The sequence below is a fragment of the Astyanax mexicanus genome, chromosome 11 (genome assembly GCF_023375975.1).
Source record: "Astyanax mexicanus isolate ESR-SI-001 chromosome 11, AstMex3_surface, whole genome shotgun sequence".
NCBI classification, from domain to species: domain Eukaryota; kingdom Metazoa; phylum Chordata; class Actinopteri; order Characiformes; family Acestrorhamphidae; genus Astyanax; species Astyanax mexicanus.
Window position 1 is genome coordinate 22,951,520 of NC_064418.1, and position 8,121 is coordinate 22,959,640.

The window sequence follows — 8,121 nt, forward strand, 5'->3', positions numbered from 1 at the left end:
TTTTTCTCATTACCGTTTCATGATTTTACCCCCCTAAAAAAATTACACTGTGCCTTTAAATTGATCAGCTATCCCATGATGCATTACTTCAGAGACAAGCTTCAAAATGGAGATAAGGTCAGTTGGTCACTATTCTCTCCCTTTGAGAAATCTGTGTTAATATTGCTAAAACTGTCCTCAGTTACACTAAGTATTATCATTACCGTTATGGTTTAATACTCATTACTTTTAAAAATATAAAAATAAATTATTTCATGACAATATTATCACAATATAAGGCTTTGACAGCTGGCAAAGTTATAGGTTGTTAGCATATTAGCATTTTAAGTTATTTGTGAAATTAGCTAAGAGCATCTCATTACCGTTTAATTGTGTTCTCATTACCGTTATGGATCTAAAATGTTAATTGTTTTAAATGTTTCACATCTTATCATAACTTTTCTTCATTTTACTATAGTATACCCCTCACCTGTTGTCCACATGAGTTTTTGATCAAACATATTCTAAAATAATTTCCATTAATTAAAAAAATTAAAAGATATTTTACAAATGTTGTATCGGTAATGAGAGTTGCTTAACTATAAATAAAGAAATAAAAAGATCAAAGTAATTGTCAAGGACTGTGCTGTTAAGTTGATGGGATTTGTTGTGGAAATATGAAATTAATCATCAAAAAATGTTTCGAACCGTTGATCTAGCTTCGTCATTTACTGTAACGGTAATGATAATTATTCTGGATCATATAAGATTCAAATGATAATAAAATTCTATTTAAAAAAAATATGAAAAAATAAACAATATAGGAAAATACACATTCCATTTTAGCTTCTCAACTTGGAAAAAATGCTGCAATGAGGTGAAAAACTTTTTTATGTTAATGTGAAGGTCTTCGTGAGAATCACCCTTATGGTTACACTTAAGATTATCATCACGGGACCAACACAAGTATACTGCTTCCCCCTTGGACCCCTGCTTACCACAAGTAACCATGTCGCATAAGTTCACTGTCCATGCGATCGTCTCACCCCAATAATAGTCTAATTCTATACCTCCCCAGCGCCTGATGCATTTTGAGTTAGGCTGATTGATGGTTGATCGTTTGGTTCTATTAAGCTGTGTGGGCTGGTCTTTAGCTGTTGCGTTTGTCGGGTGTACGGTTGCTGATGTGTTTACAATTGTTCCCTCTACCGTTGTTAGTTGTTCTTGTTTTGAGACAATGGCCAATGTTATTATCATTATACCCATGAGGGCAACTGTTATTATTATCTGGAGCCATATTAGAATAACTAGAGGAAATGCTGGTTCGTTATAGTGTCCGTACTTTGACCTGTCCCACTCCCTTTTTCCGTACCAAGCCATTCTTAAACCATAAATGTGTTTTCCCTCTAAGTTTTCCACTATTTAGTAAACTTGTTATCTATAGCTCTATATGTGTAAGTGTTAAGGTTACAGAGTGTATAATTTTTTTTTTTTTTTTTTTACAATTTCGTTTTTTCAAGAGTCTTTCGGCCACCTGTAAAGGAAAGCAATGTCCAGGACAACCTGTAAAGAAAAAATAATGTGTTCCCCCCACAGTTTATAACCCTATATGTGTAAATGTTAAAGTTGCAATGCGTGTCGTTCGTTTTTTCTTTCTTCTTGTTTCAGGGTTCTGAAGGTAGGGTTAGGGTTAGACTACCTCAGCCCCACGTGCGAAGAGCTTTATTCTGGCTCTTGATGTCTGCAATATCAGTGAATGAAAAGTATGAGTTGGTGTGTGATAAGACTATGTGTGTTCTTTAATGAGATGTGTTTTAAGGGTCTCTGTATGTAGTGTACTTTGACGCAATCGAAACGTTGTTGAATGAGTCACTCCCTCAATTCCTCTCCTCGGTCACAGCCAGGCTGTGTGCTGTCTGCTGCTGTGCTCTGAGAAATCTTTTCTCTGCTGTGGCCAGGCCAGGCCCGTGCTGCGGGGGCTCTGCTGCCCCTCCTTCCTGCTGCGGGCCTCCATCTGGGTCAGACGATTCAGCTGTTGTTTTCACCTCTCCTTCTGGCTCTGTGAGCGATCTCTGTTGCTGCACAGCTGTAGAACCCTCGCCTATCAGTTGATCTGCGTACGTTGTTCTCTCAGTCACCTGGAAAGGCCCAATCCAGCCAGACTCGTTCCCCTTTCGTGCGCAATGGCGGAGGAGCCCTCACTCTGTGTCTGGACTGGTCCACCTTTGCACCACGTTCTCCTTCTCCCCCTGTGTAAACAGATCTGAAACGAGACTTTTGTATTCATTATAATCATGTTTAAGGTTCTCTATTCATTTTGGAAGTCTTTTAAGGCGTCCTCCGTGTCTCCTTCCTGCAAGTTAAAATACATGGTTAAAATACATTTATCACACTTAACTTGAGCTCTAATTTCCCCTTGGAAGTTAATTATTTCATATTTAAATTTTGTCTGTGCACAGATTTCAGCCCAATTTTTGTTTTCTTACCTTCTTCAGTTGTCCTGATTTTCAGTTATACTCAATCATGATCTTTACTGTCAAAAGTGCTTTAAATCCCTAACATTTAGTCATTTCTTTAAATCCCTAACTTTTAGGAATTTTCAATTTTAAATTGCAACATTTAATTGTCATCACCATTAATTACTTGCTTTTACCTTCCTTTTGTTCACATCCCTTTCCCTTTTAGTGTAACTGCTTCCCTGTGGCTCTGTTATATCCAAATTAGATCTTACGAACACTACTAATGTTCACCACCCAGTTTACCACTAGACACACACTATTTCTCGTGCATGCACACACTCACAAACTCAAACACTTCCACTCTCACAAACACTACCAAAACACACCTCAACTCTGCAGTATCATCGTACAGACCATATTTTACTGCTTCACAGCCCAAAACTGCTGCTGTACACACACCTGCTCTTAAACCTACCCCTGAAAGCTTCCTGTAGATCTTCTCCTATTATATTGGTAATACTTTATAGATAATAAATAAGAAACAAACACTTGGAAATACATCTAAATCATGTTTTTTTTTTTTTTTTTTTTTTTTTTTTTTTATTATTTAGCTCCATGCAAAGTTTTAATGATCAGCCACTCTATTCTCTCCTCCATCTCCACACTGATTGATAGAATATCAGGGCCCAAAGTTTTAAACTCAAACAAACTACACATAATGTGGCTTCTGTCTCAGGAATGGTTCCATATTGATGTATTGGGCTTTCTTGGGTTACTTTTGCTTGGACTTTAGAATCACCGCTTGTGGCTATATTATTTTACCTGCCACTTTAATTTTCTGCGGTGTGCTATTTTACTAAGAAATTATGTTTCTGACTTTATTCAGTTCCCAAGATTTTATAAAGACTTGATTTCTAGATTTAGTTGATTTTATTAAGTGCTTTAAAATTGGGAGAAGTGGAACGTGATTATTTTTCTCTGTATCAATCGTTCCATTACAAACAATAATATTATCAATATTAATAAACGCAGATGTTATGCTTTGCTTTGTCCACGTTATTATAGCAAGTAAATCCAAACAATGCTTTACATTTACTGATCAATATGTTCAATATGTATTTATGCATATGCAATGCACAGCAGACTGCTTTTCACAATTATCAACTATACATCTATTTCCTTAAACAATTTATCAAATCTCACTTACTGTTTCCCTTGTTCAAAAAGTGGCTTACATGTTGAATAGTGAAAGTTCAATTTTGTGTCTACATTTCATATTTTAAAGTTAGGATTGAGTTTGTCTTAAAAGCTAAAACTTTTACAATATTGTTGAAAGTAATTGCTCATCTGCATAGAGGTTGTTTTAAAACCAAACTTTAAAAAGATAGACAAGCTAAAAGTTTAAAAAATGCTCTATATCTATAAAATAATGATTGGTCAAAAAATTTTAGTAATAGTGGTGAGGGATAAAAAGGTAATAGGTTTAAAAAAGATAAAAAGTATAAAATAATTATTGGGCAAATAATGGTGGTAATAATGATCATCTATTTACATATCCCCCTTTTTCTGAAACAGAATTTCTGTTTCAGAGAACTTAACGCAAAATTGCTTCACCCGTTTACTGTCCATTGGGCTGGTCTACCCCGTCCAGGCCTCCACTGACACACACCCCATCACTTCATTCATCCACTCACTCTCCCCCTGGGTTGCGCGTCCCCTCCACGATGTTTTCTCCGTTTTCTGTTAAAATGCATGTGGTGGTCAGATCGAGACTGTGCCTGCCTTAGGTTGTCCCGTTGTAGTACGTTGGGATCTTACCCGTCTTTGGCTAACCAGCCTAGCCCACTGAACCACACACAGCGTAGCAGCACAGTTTTATCAACATTCAGTGCTGTAGTGTTCCTGCAGGGCACGGTTAGGGAGCGCAAACCCAGGTATGTCACACCGTCATAAACTCACACACTGGTGTTTACTGTGAAAGTCTGTGCAAGGCACCAAGTACCCATGGTTTATTATTCGTTATTATTGTATACATATTTTATTTATTACCATCATTATCACCTGTTCTCTTCCACGTAATTTAGCTCAAATTATTTGCTTTGATGACACTGCTCTGGACTAGACCCAAAAGAGTGCATGTCAATGAATAATTATTCAGATTTGGCATCTGTACCTTAAAGGTGTACCACAAGGTTAAATTTTGGTCCAGTTTTATCTAATATATATATATATAAATTATAGTGCTGGCTCTGCTTCTCAGATTGTAAACTTTACCATTATGCAGAGGAAACAATTTTATATTGCTTAGCTGATTTTGTTCATGCTACAGCCAGAAAATTATGCATTTGTTTTATAGGTGGCATTGTATAAGCATGAAAACCAAATTTATGCTGTTTTCCAGATCCCTTTCTAGTCTAATTTAATACCGTAAAGCAAAGAAAGTAAAGCAAGTTCTTTGTTGCAGAAAGTACAGCGTATTGAAAGCAAAATAGAAAGCTCAATTTTTTAATATATTTGATCATGTCCCCTTATCAGAAAGATACCCAATTCCCTGTAGCTTGCAATAGATGCAACACTGCGTTTCCTTTAAAAAATAATAATAAAAATAAAAATAAGGTCTTTCCTCACTGGTTTCTGAAATCTACTCTTGCTCGTAAGAGGATCAAAATATCAGCATAGACGGAGATGCATAAAACTTAGAGAAATTAGATATTACATCTATCTTATATAGATCTCATTCAGCCAGGACTGAACTGAGATCAGTCTGAATAAGAAACGAATAGTAAGATAACCAACTAAATCACCTGATAGAAAAAGCTGTGTTTGGAATGGCTCGCTCATTAATTCGTCCACTATTCACTATGTAGCATTTTCTATTTATTGAACTGGTTATTTAAGAATCAAACAAGAAACCATATTTATTTGTCCTGTTCTGAGGACAGCTTATACAGCAGTACTGCATGGCATAGTATATTTTGGAATTTCTAGCGTACAGCTTCTGTACAATATTATTAAAATATAATGTAATTAATAGTGAACTACATGGGGAAAAAATATACTGCTGAGTTTCGACAAAGCATTGTAAAAATGGCCAATCCAAATTGCTTAGTATTTCTGCAATAGGAAACGATTCCGACACAGCCACACACCTTCATTATTTTCATTATTAGATTTGCTTATATAATATAGAGTTAGACATATGTCCCTGTTAGGTTAGGGCCCCCAAGATATAGTCCAATACCCAAAATTAAGCTAATTATTTTCCTCAATTCTGACTCCCCTTTTTCTTTTTTCTTTTTATTTTGTATTTGTGTTGCTAACCAACCCCATAATCCCTTTATTAAATTCTCTAAATTCTCTAATTATCTATCCAGTCACACACCATTATTCAACAACTTAATTATTAATATTAACCTTCCCCAACCTTGCTTACATTAAAGTACACTGTACTCATGATTGGGTATTCACATTTTCATATTTTCATGTTAGAACTGTCTTATAACGTATGCATATATTATATTATATTATAGTTCTATTTCACATTAGTCACTGTCATAATAGATGTCATTGCACTTTACTCTTTTATTTATTTAATTATTTATGACCATTAGTAATATCTACCGCACCGCTCCGTTTACAGATAGATCCTAACCTTGTTTAGGTTTCTTATATCCTTATATTTTCTCATATATATATCTATCTGTCTACCCATACAAAAGCCTTTTCCCCCTGTTCACCTCTGTCCCCCATTGTCATTGTGTAATACTCTATTTCCCTCCTGAACTGATGTTCTATTTTCTATGATATCTCACAAGCGTTAATTCACAAATAACCAACTTCTCAGTCTAAAACCAAGAAGCTGAACCAACCCCACCTACTTCACCTTGGACTCCTCCCCTGCAGTGGGACTCATCCATTCCTATTTCGTTGACACACAAGAGTTCGTACACTCAACCAATCACACCACTCACAGAAGCTCCGCTCATACACAGTTTCACACACACTCCAACACATACGCACACACTTCTGTCTTACACACACTGTCTAATTCGCTGCCATACACTTTCTCAGTCACTGCTCACCCACACATTCTTTCTCTCCGCCACACAAGATACACATCGTCTGTGTCTCTCTCAGGAAAACTGGACACGCACACGTTCACACTCACAGGTACACTTTTAATCCCTGTAACAGACACTCGTAGACCCTTTTCTTTTCCTCTCTGTCAGTCGCACATACACAATCACAAAGTCAGACACACTCAGTCCCTGGAATAAGCACACATACACACGCATACCCTCTCACACTTATTGGCCACAGACTCACTTCCCTCAAACTTATAGTTTATACTGCTATGTATATCCCTTTTCATTTGTTTTCTTTTACCCCAGACAAGACACGAATAAGCCATGCACACCAGCAGTGGGTCGCTGCCCACCCGCGAGATGCCGTTCCCGGTCCTCCTTCGACTATACCGAAGGACGCCCGTTCACACTTTTAAGCTACTCATTTATTTTAAACTAACACTCACGCGCTAATGAAGGTTTTCCATATGGTCCCAGTCACGCTTCTTAAAGCCCGCAACTTTCAACATGAAACGGCCAATATATTAACCAGATCTTTTGTCAATTATTTCTATCTGTATTAATAACAAATCATTAATCTATGGGAATACAGCCCCCTGCCTGGCAAGGCACACCTGTTATCCAATGCTAGAATTGTCATCATTTACATCTGCATTAAGAACAAATCCTTACAACCACCGTATCATACCAGAACTATTATTTATACAACTAGTAGAAGTTCATAATAGTTACGGCCCCTACTAATAATACCAAATGTCTAGAGCAGCAACAGTATCTGCTTATATTATTATTATTATTATTATTATTATATATTTGTATTTATTCATTTATTGACGTTTTATTATATTTTATTTTATTTGTTTTTTATTTGTTTTTGTTATTTTCTGAACCTCATGTATGTACTTTTTATGATATTTTATTTTATTTGTTTTTTATTTGTTTTTGTTATTTTCTTAACCAATTCACGAGCGGATCAATCTCGAGGTAGGCTTACACCTGGCCATTATCCGAACATCTCGTCAGAAGCCGGGGGGACACGCCAGCGTCCAATCCTTAAAATCAGAGGAGACCCCTTGTCTCAACTCCTGAGGAGACCCCTTGTCTCAACTCACCTATAAATAAAATCAGAGGAGACCTCTTGTCTCAACTCCCGAGGAGACCCCTTGTCTCAACTCACCTATATATACAAATAACGAGTAAAATACATTGGTATGCTACCTGCTTCCCTCCGGACAGCAGCCAGAGCGCCGCTCCACTCAAATTTGAAATAGCCAATATGCAGAATTTGATTAAACAGGCTCTGCTTACCTGGTTTGTTAAGTTCGGCCGTGAGTGGATCAGTGCCGGATGCTGTCCTTCGTCAGACTCGTTCAGAGGTCGGGGTCACCAAATTGTTGTAGAAAAGAAAATGTGAGGTGGGCTACCCCCACCTCTCGTCCGGGGTACAACTCCCCTGCGTGTTCGTTTGATAGAGAGAGTCAGACAGTGGAGTGAAGTTGAAAGCAAACCAAGTATTTATTACAAACTGAATATTCAGGAGAACTAACACATGAGAGACCGTCTAACAGCCACCCAGCATAAGTTCTGACCCCCCTTCT

General features: G+C 37.0%; 1 long non-coding RNA gene across 1 annotated transcript in view; it reads right to left on the minus strand.

Moving 5' to 3' along the window:
* Positions 1 to 3,142: 3,142 nt before the first annotated feature.
* Positions 3,143 to 8,121, minus strand: part of LOC125805051 (uncharacterized) — a 67,917-nt gene continuing 62,938 nt past the window's right edge. Inside the window, exon 2 of the long non-coding RNA XR_007441331.1 lies at positions 3,143 to 3,260. This is a non-coding gene — a long non-coding RNA (uncharacterized LOC125805051). The remainder of the gene's footprint in view (positions 3,261 to 8,121) is intronic.